The sequence below is a fragment of the Falco peregrinus genome, chromosome 3 (assembly GCF_023634155.1).
Source record: "Falco peregrinus isolate bFalPer1 chromosome 3, bFalPer1.pri, whole genome shotgun sequence".
NCBI classification, from domain to species: Eukaryota; Metazoa; Chordata; class Aves; order Falconiformes; family Falconidae; genus Falco; species Falco peregrinus.
The window spans coordinates 37,185,527-37,205,054 of NC_073723.1; the positions used below are offsets into that span (position 1 = coordinate 37,185,527).

A 19,528-nucleotide genomic window follows, 5' to 3' on the forward strand; every position below is an offset into this window, starting at 1 on the left:
TTCTGCTTGGTTAGTGAACAGAACTGGTGAGTGAAAGGCTTCTTCTTTCATTCGCAGGTAGCAGAGCTGATAAAAGAGAGATGATGGGATTGCACAGCTGGGAACAGGGCTTCCTCATATGGGTGGAAGAGGCCTGCTGGCTTAGCACATACCATCCTACGCAACGGAAACATAACGTGTCTAAATTTGAACACCTACATCCATTTCAGACATCTCAAAATGCAGTATAGTAAAACCACCTGCCTTGCACAAGCACAGCTGAGGCCAATACCGTGCACCTGGAACACAACGCCTCCAGCAGCTTGTGCAAGCCCCACTGCCCCTCTGCCTGCCCCCACCGCTCCCTCCCACGCTGGCTGGCTGGGCAGCCAGGGTGTCTGTGTGTGCCTTCACCAGCAGCTGGGATGGGGACTGATCCGGCTGAAAAAGTAGCTTCTGTATCCAGCCCACTCCCAAAGAGTTGTGCCAGTACAACTCGGGGCAGTGCAGGGGCTGAACAAGGGACAGACATGGGTTATTCCAGCCTGGGTCACAGCAAAGCTTGTACATGTCCAGCTGCTCCTTGCCACTGCTCTCCCGAAATGTTACAAGCCAAGGGCTGTGACCTCCAGCTGCTCGCATGCCTTTTCCTTCAGCTATTTCTGTGTTAGTCTGCTGCCCTAGCTACTACCAACAGCTGTTTGGGCAAAAGGTTAAATCAGGTGCTTGACTTCTGGTTCTTGAAGGGGAAAAAAAACCAATGAAAGTGCCTGAGATGGAGGGTGGGTTGCTACTACCTATGTACATTACTCTTATATTATTTGCATATGACTATAACCGTGAAGTTGCATAACACAGGCTGCAATGTAGGCTTGCAAGGTTTCAGCTGTCCTTCCTCTCCTGGTCCCTCATGCTGTTTTTTACATTCCTTTGTTGCATTTTGGCTTGTGCTAAACTGTAAGGCCCTTGTGGCAGGGACCACATCATTTATGTATCCGCACAATGCCTCGGATAACGGAGCTCTAGCAGTGACAGGGGCCTTTGGGAGCGCCTGTCACAGAAATGACAGGAGGGAATAGTCTCACTCTTGTGGGGTACAGAATTAATCATGTCTAAGAGTGCTTGATTTTTCCTAGCCCTTTTGAAGGACTTCATCTTTGCCTCTCACCTACCCAGTTCCTTTCCCTCCATCTCTGCCAGCCACCCATTGCCTTTACAACTCCCACCTACCCCTCCATTTTGACTCCATGGCTGATCTTTTCCTTTTGTTGAGAGATCACAGGCTGCCTCTCCTTTATTCTCTCTGCATCTCCTCTTTCCTTCCTGATCTTTGCCTGTGTGCTGAATAGGGCTGCAAATAAAGGTTAGTTAATGAGCAAACCCCACTTCCCTAGATTTAAAAGAGAAACATACAATTGGTGGTTTTTTTTCCTAAATACAGAGGAAGATAAATTAAACCAAATGGTATTTGGAGTTGGAGGGCAAAGAGGAGAGAGGAGGTGGGAGAGAAGAAAGGAAGAGGCAAAGGAGAGCCGCCCCTCTCCTTTGGAGCTGTCTTAGGCTTTGTTTACATTTTAACAGGGGTATAGGTTAAGATGAGAATATAAATTGTTACGGTAGTACCCTTTTTATACCACAAGTAATGACTCTTGTTCAAAAGCAAGTATATGGTTTTGATTTAGCTTATGGTTTTTGGAAGGTTCTTCCACTAATTAAATCCAAATAAACTAAGTATCCGGAGGACTGGGAATGTCTACAGTAAGTTTAAGGAGATGGAAATTTCCTGTGGGTTTTGGTGTGCTGGCATGTTTTGTGCATCCCTTGTAAAGACTTGAGGAAAACTGCATTTTGCTGATGACATCAAACTGTGCCAAGAGACACAGCAGAAGGGGAGTAGCTGCTAGAACACTGGTTCCTAGTCTTTTTGGACCTACACGCTACTGTTAGCCTCCAAAATTTCTTACAAATCACAGTGTGATTTCATACTTTAAATTGAAAACACTATGGAGACACCAAAGGGCTACGATGGGTTACCACTGCTTTATATGACTTCTGTGATCCTCAAGCAGAGCTGGGGAACCACTGGTCTAGAATGAGGGAGGACTGAGGTGCTGATTGAAGACTCCGCATATGCAAATCTTCACTGACCGTAACAACAAGAAACCAACACAATTGGAGGGGAAAGAGTTAAAGTCTCTTAGGTAGTCGGGTTCATTGCAGTTACCATGTGGGATGTGGATGCAGATGTTAGGGGTTTCACAAGGCCTGCATGTTACTAATGGAAGGATTTGATGGGAACTCTCTGCAAGAAGGATGGGCAAGGGAAACCAGAGAACGAAGTCTAAGAAAACATCATTAAGTCAGCTATAACGTGGCATGTTAGGAACAGAGGAGAAAAGCAACACCAGATTGGTAAAATCACATGCATCAGCTGGATATTACAAGAGCTGGCAGACTACAAACTAGAATAATACACATTTTGTTGCAGGGGCCATGTGGACGCACATGGTGTCTAGATGGGCTATACTCTGCTAGACATGGACTACGTTGCCCAATGAGAACAGAAGTGGTTGGATGAAGAGCTTAAAGGAGGCCCAGAAGAAAAAAAGCAAACAAATCAACAGCGGAACCCAACAGCTGGCAATACTGAAAGACAATATGAAGAAAGGAGCAGCTCTGAGGATTCATTGCATGGATACGCATGGAGATAATAAACTGAGCTGTAATCTTGCCAAAGATGAGGTGAAGATGAAAATGCTGATGGTACCACTGTATTTGGATTATTGAAAAACAAACACCCACTCCCACCCCCCTGCAACGCTTTCCTGCACAGGCAAAGCCTTGCTTGGTAAATGCAGATTCAGGCTCAAACCCTGAGCCAGCCACAGGTGCGGTATCGGTGTTAGTGCAGAATGCAATATGAGGCTTGAACTTGTTCTCGGGAAGCAAGAAACTCATTGGGTGTTAGGTCAGTCCTTACATCTGGGTGGAAACTTAATAGTAGTTGTGCAATTTCCCTAAAAAATCCCCACAGATCTAAGTTAGGCGTTTTTCGTTTCCTGCCTTTGCACTTACAGTGCTTTTCACTCACAGTCCTTGCACTTCCCTGTATCATGTAAATATGGTTATTTCACTTAAGGACCTTGGTACAACATTAAAAAGCCACCAATAAGTACGCGGAGGTCCCTTTTGTCGTAATACCCGTCTTCATTAGACATGCTCACTTTACAGAGGAAAAAAAAATAAACAGGACGCCCGGATTCCTTTTTTCCTCCTTGTGTAGGCCGACCACCGGTGCACCCTCCGGCCGCGCAGCCTGGAGGCAGCGCGCCCGTCTGCGGCACCCGGGGGCGCCCGCTCCAGCAAGCCCTGCGGCCCCGGGCCCCCGCGCTGCCGGCAGCCCGCCCCCGCTCCCCGCTGCTGGGGGCGGCCGAGGCACCCCCGCCCCGGTAGGCACCCCCGCCCCGGTAGGCACCCCGGCGCCGGCTGGCGCGCCCGCCTGCCCCCGAGCAGCCTGCCTGCGCGCAGCAAGGCGATGCGGCGGCAGCCGCGCCCGCGCAGTCTCCGCAAAGGCGCGCTGCGGGGCGCGGGGGGGCGGCGGGGGGCGGCGGGCCTGCGCTGCCCGCCCACGGCGCTGCCGCCGCCGCCGCATCGGTCGCCTTTCGGCGCTAGGCGCGGGGACATGCGCACTGCCGCGCTCCTGCCCGCGCTGCGCTCCGCGGCCGCGCTGCGTCCCCCTCCGCCGCCTTCCCCCGACCCTGCTGCTGCGCGGAGAGGGAGGAGGGGGAGGGCGAGGGGGAGGGGGGAGAGGCGAGGAGAGAGACGCGCCGCAACTTGCTGCTGCTCCTCCCTCCCCTCCCCTCCCCTCGCCGCGCCGCTGCCCGGCCCCTGCGGGCTGCGCTCCGCGGGCAGCGCTCCGCGGGAGGCGGCGTTCCCGGGCGCGCCTCTCCGCGGGGCCGGCGCCTCCCGGTGAGTTGGGGACGGTGCGCGAAGTTGCCGCGTCCGTGTTTTGGGGGGCTGGTGGGTGCCGTCGCTGAGGGCGCGGGTCGCGGCGCGGCTGCGGGCGGCTGGTGGCGGGGCCACCGCAGGGCTGCGGGGCTCGGCGCGCTCCGCAGGGCTGCCCTGCCCGGCCGCGGGCAGTGCTGCGGGCGCGGCGGCCATTTGGCTGCCGGGGGCGGGGGGGCCCTGGGCCGGGAGCGGCGGCAGGTGCGGGGCACGGTGCGGGGCACGGTGCGGGGCGGGCAGGGCTGCGCTTGCGGGGCGGCTTCCCGGGCGCAGCGCGGCGGCGGGGCTCAGCGCGCCGCCCGGCTCGGGGTGCTGCGGGTCAGCCTCGCAACTCTGTTTTCATTCAGATCCTGTTAGGTGCTGACAGACTCCGGTTTGTTTCACGGCGGCATCAGCGCTGGGTCTCGGAAACTCTTGAAGAGGCAGGGATCGCTGGGGGAGAGCAGGGCTGCTTCTCCCGGCGCGGTGAGAGCCGCAAGCACAGCTTAGCCCTAACGCACCGTTTGCTGCTCGGAGCCTTCGTTGCCCTTAGTGATTCTAAGAGGGCAAAGGAAAAACAGGCAAGCGGTCATAGCAAAAAGTTGTGTAGCTTGAAGTGTTACCTAGGCTAATGGATCCGGTTATCTAAATAAACAAACATCGGGATTTCTAGGTGTCTGAACTGTAATGCTTTGAAGGATGGAGGTCTTTAACCTTTCTTTCAAATCTGTCCCTCAGAGATTTGGGGTTAAGGAGAGTAATGTATCATCCGTGGTGCTGAATACTGGAGTTGATAACATTTGTAAAAGGAATGGCCTCTGAAATAATACCGAGCCATTAAGCAATAAATGCAGAAAAAGAGTGAGAGAAGGAGCAAAGATCAAATTATGGCAGACAATATTTTCCCCCTTCCTAGCAGCCGTGCTTGATTAACTTTTATCTGGAGTTCTTGCTTTATTCAACTTGAATAAAACAAGAGCGCTGTGTGAACATGAAGCGAGTCTTCCTTAGTCCTCTTGAAGTCTGTCTGTGTTGCAGTTAAACGATGATCGGAGTAGTGTCTGGTAAGAGCATTTGCAGAAGCAAGCATTGCTAAAGGTACCCAGTAGGTAAACAGAAGGACGTTTTCGTTGTCTTTGTTTCTCTTCAGCAATACAGAATTAGAAATTTCAAATTCCAGGGTTTGTTATTCTACATCTTTAAAAATTTTGCCCTGATAAATGTACCTGTATGTGAGGTGCACGGCGTCAGTGTAGTGCAAGTGCCTCCCCTTCCTGGAAAAGTCATTAGTTCAGGGGTTAGCTTATTTAACAAGGGCCAAATCCTGCAGCCTGTGGAGCATATCCTGTAAGGGGTAAGTGTCCTTTGCCCTCGTTGAAAACAAAAGCAGTGAATACATTATGTGCAACGTCCTGCAGGCCTGAAGTACAAGAGCAATTTTATGTTTAACCAGTATTTCAACACAGGATTTTATTAACATAAAATCATCGTTCAGGTCAGCAATGGGGATCTGCAACTTTCAAATGAGAAGCAGATCTGAAGGCAACACATTGCTCATGTGAGCGAAGGTGGTGGGATATACCACTCAGCAAGCTCACCTATCTTTTGTTCAGTTCCTTTTATGAAATATCATTTAATGAGGAAAAGAAACAGGTATTCCATTGCATTTTAAGCCACAGTGCTCCTCATGAGCCTCATTGCCAGGCACTTCGATGTGAATGTGGCTTTAGCTCATGTATTATATACAAATGACTGCTACTAGATAAGCTTTAAATTTATTCTACTATTAAAGTTATATTGATCTGAAACTGGCAACTGGATTTCAAGTCCTAAATAAGAAATGCTCAGTAATCTAGGGCTGATTCATATTTTAAGAAGCACAGTTCTGAGGAATCCACAAGGAATGTGGATCTCACAAGAAATTCTTACTGGCTGTTAATGGCATTTAGTTAAGAAGCGCTTGTTCCTGGGGCAGTGCGGACCTCCTTAACGCACAAAGGATTTAAATCTGTTTATCAGCTCATCGATGTCCATGGTAAAGTGCTGTAGAGTTCAATGATTGGAACGGGACACAATTTTCTTCCTTGTGGAAGATGGAGGGATGGAGGAGGGAGGGTCTTTTTCAAAGTAGTTGCAACACTGTATCATCTGCAACTGCAAAATATAATTTAAGAGTAAGATTAATAGACAAAGAAGGCTTGGAAACATTATTTAGCACTTAATTGAAACAATAAATCATTCAAATAACATAACCCAGGCTCCTATAGTAATGCTTGTGCTTCCAGGTGTTGGGAATGGAGCAGATTTCAGGCATGGGGCGTGAGGGTCGCTCAGCCCCAGAGGTGTTGCGGGCTGGGGGCCGCGCTGCGGCCGGGAGGGAACTCAGGCAGGGTGAAAGGGCATGGAACGCTGAGACTTGCCCTTATCCACGGGTTGCCAGACTGGAGCTGAGAGAACCCCCTCCCAGGTTTGAGTGCTGAATGAATGGCAACGGCTGGCTCAGGCCCTGCATGGAGCCAGCAGGGAAGATGCACTGGATGAGGCCCTGGTGGTACAGCCTGTAGCTTGGATGCAGGGTGCCCTGGCTGCTTGCTGCCCAGCCCTGTGTCACACAGATGCTGTCGGTTGCAGGTCTTACACTGTGTATAATGACACCAAAAAACTAACATTCTGGTGAGGGTGGAAGTTCAGGATGGCTTCTTTGGGAAAATGGTGTCTTTCTAAATGTTCGTATAATCAGATATCGCTTACATTGATTAAAACATGGAAAGGGCAAGCAGTGCACACTCATTTGTGTCACACTGCCAGTAATAAACTCTCTAGAAACCACTGTGCATTTGTGCAGGCTCTTGGAGGCCCTGTAAATCCTGTTAACAGATGAGGAAGCTGAAGCCTGAAGATTTGGCTGCCGGTTTCCTGAAGGGAGTTGAGATGTTCTTGGTTGCTGTTTCCCCATCTCCATCCTGGTATGCCTCACGCTCTGAATTGTCATGCCATCCTGCAGGTTCTCTGTAGGTCTCTCAGAGGTGTGTGTGCTGCATCTGGCTCACCTTCCCCCTGGCCCCTCACCTCCTGGAAACCCTGTGTGCCGAGCAGCAGCGCTGCCCTGCTCGTGAACCAGGGTAAATGCCAACCTGCAGGCGTCTGGTGACTCACTCGAGGCCTCAAGCTGCAACCCCCTCTGCAGTTTCACTCTGCTTTTCTTCCATGGTGAAGCAGTTTTTTACAGCGCTGGGCCTGCTGTTCCTGCGCTGGGGAGGGTGAGCTGCAGGTGGTGGGACCTCCAAAGGCTGCTTCTGCAGAGGTGCACCAAGCAGAGCTGTCACGTGAAGATGATGAGTGACAGGAGGCGTTCCTGTGCTTTGTGCATGTGATATAACCAAGTTTTAATCAAAGCAGCAGCGATAGATTATTAGGGCAGATAAATACTGCCTTGTTACAGCCCTCTTGGGTCATATGTAAGCAGTATTCCTTTTAGAAAGGATGAATGAATAGTCAGTGTGAAGGATAAAGATCAGCATTGTTAATCACTCTGGAAGTCTTCCGTGGGAAAATGTAAACTCATGAGGAAAGACAGTGTCCATAAATGTCATTTAAATATTTAGATAATTTGAGGATAAAATTTTGGTATTAGAAGGCATGCAAGTATCAAGTCTTGTTTGGGTTCCTGTCGGAGATAACTAGGACTTGTGCACAGCTGGGGTTGGTCAGTGGTGGGCTGTATGTATTTCTACGTAATGCTTTGCTAGCAGTAATGAAGAGCTTTTCTTCAATACCACCTGTGAAAAAAGGTCTAATTGTTCATGTCAAAGTGCAGATAAAAAGATTAGAGACTTGGGAGACTACATATGCTTAAACTCTTGTGCTTCAGGTGGGATGAACTCTTCACTTCTGGTGCTCCTCGGTGAGCAGTGTGCCAGTTGACCTTATCTAGGCTGGGGCATGATGATGATCATCCACTTACAGTTTGTGGCTGTTGATGCATCTGCAGGATGAGAAAGAATGACTCCAGATGGGAAAGAGTGGTTTCCTTCCCGCCCCCCCCCCCCCCCCCCCCCCCAAATAACTGGAAATTATAGGAATTCTTCCTCTACTGATCCTTGATTTCATAACTCTCACAAAAGTTTCTTTTGTCCCTTTTCCAGTTCTCAGAATGTGATACAACCCTTGAAAAAAATCTGTGCGCTTTCATGTAAATACCATGAGGATGAGCCTTTGAAAACATATCTTAGCTGATGTTGATGAATAAACAAACTTGGCCAGAGTAAATCTTTTCATCTAACTTCAAGAGCCACACTGTAATGAAGTAAATATAGATGTACTTAATGGGCTCCTTTCATCCCAATACATAACAAACTGTCTAAAGTAATGCAAACAAATCTAAAATGGATTTTTAAGTGGCTTTTTTTTTTTTTGGTTGGTACTGGCGCAGTTAGTTTAGTCTAGCCAGGTTAGGATGGGAGTGGAGCATGCTTCTTGGAGCTTGGAGATGCTGGGTTGAGCACTGTCCTAAATGGGATGGGGCAGAGAGTGCTTGAGATACTTGGCTCTTCTCCAGTGGTTGTTCTGCAAAAAAGCCAGAAAGTGCTTGTTCCACGTGTGGTTTAAAACATGTTATTTGATGAGCTTCTCCCCACACTCATCCCTTTGGAAGGCAGGCTTCGAGGGGCAGCGGAACCTGCAGAGGCTGCTGTCTGCTCTGCCTCTGGGGCAGCCTGCATGCAGTTCGCCACCGCTTGGCCAGGCACTAACCAGCCTGGGGGGCTTGCTCTGCAGGACACGTCCTGGCAGGGCTCCGGCCTGGTTCCTGGGTTCAAGGAGTACCAGAATTTGGTGTTAAAGGTGGCCCCAGGGCCACTGTGACAGCTGCTGTAGACACAGGCACTGAAGTATGACAGTGGTGGCTGTGTTGACTTTGGCAGCATCTTGTTGGTTGGGAGCTGTGGGAAAAAGGAGCTCAAAGAACAGTTCTGCAGATCTGGACGTTCACTGTGTGGCAGTGGGTTTGATTTCATTTCAGAACTTGCAGGATGACTGTTTTCAATGACAGCATTTGTAAATAAATTAATGACTTACTGTGGAAAGCGTGCCTAGCAAATACAACCGTTTGGTGTCACTGGCCTTGCTTCATTGAGAAGACCGATGTGTACAGTTTGTATTTCTCGTATCACAGAAAGAGTCTTTAGATCTGCTCTTTAAAAAGCACAGTTATAAAACAATTTTACTATAAGGACAACAGCTTTGTTTTGAAAAGCATAAACCCTGTTTTGAAGAAAAAGACCATAACTTGGTCTTACCTTTTATTAATAGGAAAAGTTCAGGTCCATTTCATTCCATTGTGGAATAAAATTCCATTCAAAGCCGTGCAATATGCTTATAAGAGTTTGAGTATTAGACTATTTAGACAACTATGTCAGCATAATTACAGAAATTCTTCAGTATGAGATTTTTCTTTGCTGAGATCTTGATGAGTGGGAAATATTATAAAGAATGATTTCTGTGAGTGTTGGAGGAATTCTGTGAAGGAGCTTTAAATCTAGGAGACTGTTGTACTTTTAAAAACGTAACAGTGATTTACTAACGTCTGGATTCAACTCACTCTTTGACACCTCAAATAGTCAGACATCCAATTTAGCTCGTGTCTGGTTGTGTTGTGCCATGTGTACAGAAGTGAAACGTATTAAAAACTGTTCAGCTTTGGATGTGTTCATCTGGGGATTTACTCATAAATAATTGATAACCCTCTGAAACAAAATCTCTTCATTACTCCATGGATTGCTCACCTCTTCCTTCCCATGCTCATTGTTCTCCCAGGCGGGGGAAAGAAGGAGGTGCTGCTTTAATGAAGGTGTACGTCAGCCTCCACTGCTCCTTTCAAAAGGTCATCCAACTAAACAGCGGCAATGAAATGCTTGACAAAAGCTAAACATTTTATTGTCCTACGGAGATATGTGGCATTCCAGTGTTTTAGAGGAACCACTTAGCTGCTGTATTTAAGACTTCTTTTCATCCTAGCATAGAAGCAGTGCTTATGATGAATTACTAAATCAATGAAGTGTTTGTGTCTACCGCACCGCAGGACAGGACATCAAATTAAAGGGCTGTTTGATATGCAGTGCCAATTACAATTGTAATATTTGGTCTTGATCTTTCAGGATTTTAGTGCTGCTGAGTATCCTTGCTCAGACTGTTGACTGCAATGGGACAAGTCTTTGTGAGCTGTGGTTTCTCTTTTGAGCAAGAGTTTGCATGATTGAGCTCCTGTTTACCAGACATTGTAGTGATGAATTTCCTCTCCTGCAAAAAGAGCCGTTCTGCTGTCCACTGACTTAATAAACCACTGACTTAATAAAGTGTATTTGAGTTGATCTAACAGAATCTAATCTTAATGGAAAAAGTGTCTTAATGTAAGATCAGTTCATCTTTCTGATGACTTGATTGCTTTAGAGTTATTAGCCAAATTCTGTAGCAGTCTTTAAAGGTGCTAATACTTGCTTGCGGTTTAATAGCACTAACTATGGCTAATGTACAGGAAATGTTCAAATCACATCATTGAGAGAGAACCCTAACAAATCTTACAGCTATTTTAATGTGAGGTTTCAGATGTTACTCATGTTTAATTGGAAGGTGAATGCTATAAAGGCTTTGTCAGTCTGTTGTTTCCAGATGATGGCACTTTCTATGGAGTAACTGTAAGTCCCAGAGCACTGATCCCAGCTTTCAGCGGCAGGATTCATAGCTCAAACTCTTCCTTTTTCACCTGGCAGAAGTGTGCATCTGTGGTGTTGCCTGGGTTTGTGTCTTCTGAAAAAATACTGGTTTCAATCAAATAAAAGGAGAAATAGTAATCACGTTCTGGCTGATATTGGAGAAAACAGGGCCTTCTGTCCTGCTTCTATAAACCAAGAAGATTAAGCTTGCTTATAAAGGATTAACAGAGCTCTCTTCTGTCAATTCGTAGTGGTGTAGTCAAAGTGCCTGATTCTACATCAGTGGAAAATCCATTATCAATCAATGGGAATTTTGCAGCTGAAGCCAAAGGGATTAGAGACTCCTCATTTGGAAGTGACTGAAGGAGAGAAAGGCATGGATATGCTTGTTGCCATGTGGCTGTGAGCCACCACGGGCGTGTGGCCACAAAAAATGGGATAGAAAAATCTTAGTTTACCCCAGGCAGGCTATTTCCAGACATGCATGAAAGGGCTAGTGCTGCTGTGCAGGGCTGCAGAGAAGCTTTACCTGGAGTGCCGCTGGTCCTGAGTTGTTACGTCCAAGCAAGATGATTTCAAAGTGGAAGAGGTACACAGAGAAAGATGACCTGAAGTCAGTCCTCTTCTAGGGTTTGTGCCATGGTGGGAGAGAGTTAATGAAGAGGTCAGGCTTGCAATGGTAGGAGGAGTTCGGAGGAGCAGTGGAAGATGGCACAGATTTGGGGGTGAGGGGTGCAGGGGAGCACGGGTGCTTACATCATGCTCTCTTACCTGATGCTACTCGGGCTGCCACCCAGGCAGATTGGTTTAAGAAACTGGAGTGTAAGGGAGATGCCTGAAGAAATTCCTGAAGCTATTGCTGAAGAATTTGCTAATGGTGGTGTTGAGGGTGGTGTCCTAACATTCTGCATTGCCTGCAGAAGTTTCTTCCTTTAATAAATAATACCTACTTTTTGTTCTAGTAGAGGGCGTAAGACCAACAAACAGACTGTCAGAGCCTGCGAACTATAAAAAACCCTGTGGTTCCACCAGACTTACTTTAATGAGGAATGTTCACCAAGCACATTCCAAAATAAAATTTCACTTTCTTCTGAAAGACTGTCATAGAGCTTAGCTTAGAAGTAGCTCTGATCCAGAGCCTAGTTGTGGAGAAAAGCATGATCTCCATGACCTCTGCTCCAATGTTTGGTAGGTACTTTTCCAGGGCTGGAAGCTAATACATCACAAAAAGCTATTCAGAGTGAAATTTACACTTTTTACAATTATTTGGTAAATGTGAATATATTGTTTTGATCTGTTATGATAGGCAAGATTGTGTCATTTAGTTTGGCAATTACAGCGATTAAATTAATTTCCTTTCCCTTTACTTTTAAATGCAAAATAATTGAGAATACATCATGAAAGGTTGGGGCTCTCTTGTTTGTAGCTTCATCATTTATTAATCTAACACACTAGATGAGAGGCTTTATAGATTTGCTTGCCTAAGGAAAAAGAAGAAGAAAATATTGAAAGGCCAAAATAGATTTGTATATTCTGTCTCACACTTCTAGGTACTGTCAAGTATTGCCTCATTTTTAGTACACTTTGTAAGAAAGGACACTGCTTTTCCCCCAGAAGGGTAAATAGTACCCTAATGCTTAAATAGTCTTATATTTGGATAGGCAAAGTCCTTTGTGCAGTTCCTCCCCCTCACACTCTTCACATAGAGGTATAATGTTGTAATTGGGCAAGCAAAATAAACTGCAAATGAACATGTCATAAAAAAGTACGTTTTGGCACTATCCTGGCCATCTGAATTGACTGTCCTGTTTACAGGAGGAAGTGGGGTTTGGCTTGCGACTTTCTCTAATTTAGCCTTTTCAGAAAATGGTGTTGGCCCAATACAGGCAGGTGGTGGAATAACAGCTCAGTGGGGGCAGGAATGCTCTTATATCTTACCTTTATGTAGCTGGAGGGGATTTGAAAATTGGATATTTCTCTCCATCTCTGCAGCTCCAAGTAGCCCCGACACTGCCAGCCATGGATTAGTGAAATAAATCCCTCATCTTCATAGTGAAGTGGAAGGTATAAAGAGCATTTTCTGTCTTTTTTTCCCCCTTTTTAATGTGTCATTTGCTAGCTGGCACAGCGACCTCCATTTCGTGACTCTTGTGCTGTGACTTGTCGCAGAGCTTTTCTGTGTGGATTAATAAATCACTCAAGGGAGTAGTAGCATGTGACATTATGCATGTGGTCCTGAGGTAAAGTTACCTATAGACCATATATAATGAGTCTGTACTTCAAATACTCTCTGTTAATGTGGTTTGATTTTTCTAATGTAATTTGCTTTCCTATTTATCTGTTTTCTTAACTATATACTTGATAGTCAAATGGGTTGCATACATATAGTCACCTGGTGTTGCCAGTGTAGCTGAATTTGGAAAAAAATATCCCTGGCAATTTGGTACATGAAATTTGCCAATGCGTTGGGAAATGTTTTTATGCTAGTTACATAGAGGTACAACAGTTCAGTTTCCCAGGGTATCTTGGTGGACAGTCTGTCAAATCTTTTAATTTGTTGTTACAGTCAATTATATTGACTGAGGTGAAAGCAAGAATTAATCTTCTTTTCCATTCTTAAAGTGAAGATTTAATTTCATAGTCTTAATTTACATTTCAGTATCATTTGTGTGTTTTAATTTGTGTGAGTGAACCCTGAAGCCCTTACTCAATTGTGACTCCGTCTTTAATTTTGCCTATCAAGTTCATCTCATTTCTGGAAAGCACACGCACCAGGAATTGATTAGCATTAACAGTCAGGTGGATGGTAGGGAAAGAAGTGATGTCTGGGTCTGGTGTGGGGCCTGAACAGTTATGATGAATTGATAGATGCTTGCTTCCAGGTGATTCTGTTACCATCCTCCCAGGGGAGGTTTAGATTGGATATTAGGAAAAAGGTCTTCACCAAAAGGGTGGTCAAGCATTGTAACAGGCTGCCCAGGGCAGTGGTTGATTCACCATCTCTGGAGATATTTAAAAGACATGTAGATGCAGCATTTGGGGACATGGTGTAGTGTTGGACTTGGGAGTGCTGGGTTAACGGTTGGACTTGATGATCTTAAAGGTCTTTTCCAACCTAAACGATTCTATGAGTCTATCATTCCTCAACAGGTTTGGTTTAAAAACAGCCCTAGAGAAGTACTGGAGAAAGCTAACTAGCCCAGAAGCAGAGGATTGATTTCCCACCAAAATGGGATGTCATTATCATGAGGAAATTAGCTGAATTATTTACTTGGCAGGGAGGTAGCCAGCAACTCAGCATTTGTTTCCCATTTATTTAGGGCTCAGGCATAGCGTGCACAAGTAGCATGGTGCAGTTGGTTCCCAAAAGGCACATCAACACCCACAGCTGCCCTGGGAGGAGAAGCCTGGTCTGTGAAACCAGTGATGGGACCCCTGAACTCCTGCAGGGGTGGCCTTGACAGACCTGCCTGGCCATGTCCTCATTTCTAGCAGCTGCAGGGGTCTTGACAGGGTAGGTAAGGTGGCAGATAATGGAGCAGCGGGAATCTTCTCTTAGGGGTTTTTTGGAGGCAGGCAACCTGGGGGTTTCATCTCCAGCTGTAGACCATGGAACCTGGAAGTGCTGGAGTCATCCAGCACCATGGGATGTGGCTCTGTGCAGAAGCAAGGTGGACCAAGAAGCGAGTTGTAGATACCCCAGGACAACAAAGCTCTGGAGGTTTAGACCCCATGGTTGGCAGTCTGGGAACCTGGAAACCCTTGGTTGATTTTTGTCACTTCTTTGCTTCTCCCAGATGTGGGAATTACTGAAATGTTAGTTCTTGGACAGTGGTGAAATTGCCAGGAGTTGTCAGTTTTAATCAGCAGTAAGTACCTTTTTATTCAGAAAACACAATAACCAAGAAAATTTGTTTTCACTTGGTTTTCTGAACTAGGCAGGAATCATACGTTGCAGTGCTGTGGTTCCCTGGGAAAGAGAATTTCCAAGTCTTTGCAGTTTCTGTGTTCCACCCAGCACGATATGTGCCCTGCTCCACAGAGCAGTTGCATTTTCTGTATTAAGTATTAGCATGTATAGTTAATTACACTGATGCTCCAAAAAAGCAACAGCTTTAAACAGAAAAGGCTTCCTTTCACTGGAGTCTAGAGGAATTAAAACAAACAAACAAACAAACAACCCTCCAGAATTTCTGTGCCTAAGCTATCTGTCAATAGGTAGCAATTGATTTTCTGAGGTGTAACTCTGAAGTGTTAGTGTTCATCATTTAAGAAAAATCATGCTCCCTGCAGTTCATCAGCAGCTGGCACTTAGAAAGATTGAATTCAGAAAAAAATAAGTCTGAAGATTGCTGTAGGTGAATGTCCAGAGCTGACAGATTTATACCTTTTAAACACCTTGCCACCTGGTTTTATTAACACTGTGGTGTGTGTCTGTATCAGCCTTATTTTATGCAGATAAGGAGCAAGCTCTCGCAAACAAAAAATAAAAAATTAGTCCTATTAAGTGAGTTGCGTGCTAAAGAGTGAGGTTTCTTTCGGTGGCAGGGAGAAATGCAGAGCTGCTTTCTCTTCCTGAAACTGGTGTTTCAGTTAGGCGGTAGGGGAGTGTTGTGGCTGAGGGCGTGCACTGCAAGCTTAAACTTCTCCCTCTCCTGCGTTACCCTCTCTAGTGGATTTTTGTCCCTCAGCCCTGGCAGTGGTGGGTGTTTGATACGGGAAAGGGTTACCATCCAAAAGCATGGTCTGGCCCTTTGGTACATATGGAGCTTTAAATTAGGGGATGCTGATACAGTGCAGATTGTAAAGTGGAGCTTGCAGCAGGATGTAACCAACACGGGTCGTTTACATGCTGACAGGAGTCTGGCTTCCAGGGGGGCAGCTGTACCTGTGGCTGGCCCCAGCTGAGCAGCGCTGTGTCCAGGGGATGTCACCTTCTGCTCCGCTGCAGAGAGTGGCTAGGAATTATCCCACATCCAAAACTGGAACTGGTAAGTGGTATAGCTACCAGGAGCAAGGGGAAGTGTGAAGTTCTGCCCCTCAGGAGGAGCAACCCCAGGCACCAGTATGTGCTAGGGGCTGGCCAGTTCGAAAGCAGCTTGGCAGGAAAGGACCTGGGGTCCTGGTGGACACCAAGTTAGCCTTGAGCCAGCAGTGTGCCCTTGTGGCAAAGAAAGTGAATGGTGTCCTGGGCTGCATTAGGCAAAGCATTGACAGCAGGTGGAAGGAGATGATCCTGCTCCTCTGTTCAGCACTAATGAGGCCACACCTGGAGTGCTGGGTCTAGTTATGGGTTCCCCAGTGCACCAGAGGCATGGACATACTGGAGGGAGTCCTCCAAAAGAAACATGAAATTATATAAGGCACTGGAGCATCTCTTCTATGAAGAGAGGCTGAGAGAGCTGGGGCAGTTGAGCCTGGAGAAGAGAAGGCTCAGGGAGAATCTCATAAATGTCTTTATAGACATATTTATAGACATGTTTAATGTCTTTTCATTATGCCTGAAGGGTACAAAGAGGACGAAGCAGGCTCTTTTCAGTGGAGCCCAGTGACAGGACCTGGGCACACACTGAAACCCAGGAGGTTCCCTCTGAACATCAGGAAACACTTGTTCAATGTGGGAATGACCAAGCACTGGCACAGGTTGCCCAGGGAGGAGGTGGAGTCTCCATCCTTGGAGATACTCAAAAGCCAGCAGGACGTGGTCCTGGGCAGCCAGCTGTAGGTGGCCCTGCTTGAGTGGGGGAGACCAGATGACCGCCAGAGGTGCCTTCCAACATCAACCATTCTGTAATTCCACCAAGTACACTCTTAAGCAGCTGTGCTGGCTGGCAGTAGGACCACCTCTGTGCCACCTTCTTAGCAGGCAGTCTTTTTTTAAGAGAGTGTGTTCTAAAATAAGAGTTCTCTAGTTCTTAAAAAATTTGAAAAAGATTTTCCATTCTGACCAAAGAAAGGGTATCGACATATTCTTGGTACTTTGTGTCTGCTTCTCAGTTCATTTTCACTGTTTTAACCTTCAGGTTTTAAAACAAAAAATCTCTTATATGCTCCCTAGATTGTACAGCAGGGATGCAGTATCTGTCATCATCTTCTGATCCTGTAGGATGTGTGCCAAAGAGCAGTTATTTCATCCCTGTTCTGACCGTGTATGTGAAAAATAAGCAAAAATCTCACTCTTTGCAGTGACTGGAGCCTGTAAATGTTGGACAAATAACACTTATTGTGCAAGCCTCTTGTCTTGCTTTTTCTAAGTATTTCCCTTCCTTTAAAGCCAGGTTCTTAGTAGCTCTGTTTCCAGGCAATTTGTAGCTGGCGTCATGTCCCATGTGCCTCCATGGAATAGCAGACGAGGTGCTGAGTTTAGCTGTCATACTGATAGGCCTTAAGCAGTATCATATGCAAGACTCAAGGCAGGAGACTTTTATCAACGCAAGCCTAGAGAGGGCTTTTGTTGTAAACCACAATGGTGTGGTGTGCCACCGTGTGTTTCCTCCTCCTGGCAACTTAACAGACGCCTGGAAACAAAGCCCACCAAACGTGCTGCTTTTTGTGCACATGGGAGCAATGTAACTGTTATCTGTGACCTTAGCCTTCTCATTTTGGCTTGAAAGCTAATTTTGTATTAATTACAGGCATAGCTTTAATCTTTGTCAACAGGACAGCAACAGTAGAGTTATCCTTTGACTATTGATGTCCAATTTGGTTTTATCCCCTGACTCTCTGCAAAACAAGGACTGAAGCATTTTTCATATAAATTTATTTCCTATTCATGATTTTTAAAATTCACAAAGAGCCTGATCTTAGATATACTGTGCTGCCTTCTCAGTGTAACTACTATTGCTCTAGTGCAATCCTTGGAGACTGTAGGAGGCTTTCCAGGTCAGGAATAAAGTTTTTTGAGGTGAAAGAAATAGGAGTGGTCTTAGCATAAGTGGTTTGATTTTCCCAGAGGAAAAGGAACATTCTCATTTTAGGAGAGGATGAAATCCAAGCCTTTACACAGGTCCTCCCCAATTAAAGGCATGCATAAGAGCTTAGGTACTGTTTAAGTTTTGAATTTATTTGCAATATCAGAGTCTTTGAAAGAGAAACAGGTGCACGTGTGATAGAGTGACTAAGTTGTCAGTGACCTGCAAAATGAGTGAAAATTTCTTCTTTTAAAATCTGAACTGGGAAATGGAGGTAGACTTAGGTAGGAATAAGTTTAATCAAGAAAGATATTCCTTCCTATAGAAAATATATTTTGGTCTTTGATTTTGGTACCTAAAGTCTGTGGTGTGCGAAGAAGAAATGCTTGGGAGGATTTGAGTTCGTATGGCATTTTAATTAATTTTAACATATCTAGAAAACTTCAGAAACAAACTTCATTGTTAACCAAAAAGTTGCAAAGTCTGACAGGCCAAAGGGTACATGAGCAATAGCTGTTGAGAAGATTTCCATGATAACTGAAAAATGTAGATTTTTTTGTAGATCACTTTGGAATTTGCACGTTCATACGCCTTTGTGGCTTCAGAGTGATTATACATGCAAACCCCTGGTGCAGAGAGGTGACTGCATGGATAAAGTGACACTTGGTGCTACTCTTGCTCTTTATTATACAAAAGCTATGTTTATTTTTAGTTTTGCTCATGTAAAAAGTGCAACACTCCTAAAACTGAGAAGAAATATTGTAGTTAGTATTTTCATCTTTTTATTGCAGCTAATTGATATGAGGCAGTGATGCTAATATCTGTCAGGCTAGTAAGAAAATAAATCAGGGGCTTTTTTCTGTTTTATATCATTTGCCTTATACTGCACATGCGGCACGAGCAGTGAACTCGAGAATTACACTCCTGTTGCATTTAGACAAACTTACCACTTGTAATACAAAGAAAATACACACCAAGACTTCAAAGAGTTTCAGAAAAGGTCTGAATTGTGTGTGTACATATCTATCTTTTAACTTTTAGGGCTTTTTAGGCACTGAAGTACCTTTCCCACACCTGAATAACAGCAGACTAGTTGAAAACAGGAGAAAGTCAGGAGGAAGAAAATTAGTACCCTCAGGCTGAGCATGGGAGACTGCTTAAACACATTGTAAAAGTCATATAAGGCATCTACATCTGTATATAAGCAAGCAGAAACAGGGGTCTGGTGAAAGAACAAATGTTAGGAGTTACTCAGACTATAAAGATATCCTCGAGCATATGGATATCTGCCCCTAAGGATTAAAAAAAACCCGAACAACAAACCAGCCAGATTGTGTTGAATTGAATGCAAACTGAGCATGCAGATCTGAAAAGGACTTTGAAGAGCAAAGAGTCTGCAACATAAAAGTAAATGATGAACTATGTATATATCTATCAGTAGGTAGGTACCTGTAGGAACACTGATGGGCATGCAGGGTCACCGGGCAGGACATTGGAAAAATGAGAAATTAGTTTAATTGGTTGTTGCAGGGGAATTTGGGCAGGTATTGCATTGAGTAACAAAGATAAGAAGGTGTCAGACTGCTGAGGTATCACAACAGAATTGCTGAAAGAAGCTGGAGAACCGCATACAGAGGTGTCACTGTGGGTTGTACAGTGCATAGCCAGCACTCTGAAGAGGCACCACTGCTGACAGAAAACAGGCCATGTGTGGGGATGCTGCAGCTGTGATTTGTGAATCTGAGCACTAGATTTCACTTAAAAAAACCTGAAATTTTTGGCAGAAAACAAATAGTGATTTTGAACAGGCTGGCAGCGACAGTCCTGGCAGGGTATGAACTCCCAGGGGGACAGTTTCTCTCCTCAGCCCCCTCCAGCCCCTTCCTTTTGACTTCTGCTGCTTTGCTCCCAGGTGGGTGGGCTCAGCAGTCCTGCTGCCTTCGG

At 45.7% G+C, this 19,528-nt stretch overlaps 1 protein-coding gene across 7 annotated transcripts in view; it reads left to right on the forward strand.

Moving 5' to 3' along the window:
* Window positions 1–3,528: 3,528 nt before the first annotated feature.
* The window catches only part of PAG1 (phosphoprotein membrane anchor with glycosphingolipid microdomains 1), a 116,202-nt gene continuing 100,202 nt past the window's right edge, over window positions 3,529–19,528 (forward strand). For 4 of the 7 annotated variants that reach the window (XM_055799683.1, XM_055799686.1, XM_055799681.1 and 1 more), the window contains exon 1: window positions 3,533–3,948. The gene's annotated coding sequence lies outside the window, so the exon portion shown is untranslated. Of the gene's footprint in view, window positions 3,949–19,528 lie in introns of all 7 variants that reach the window. The other 3 variants (XM_055799689.1, XM_055799690.1, XM_055799691.1) reach the window with 2 other exon arrangements.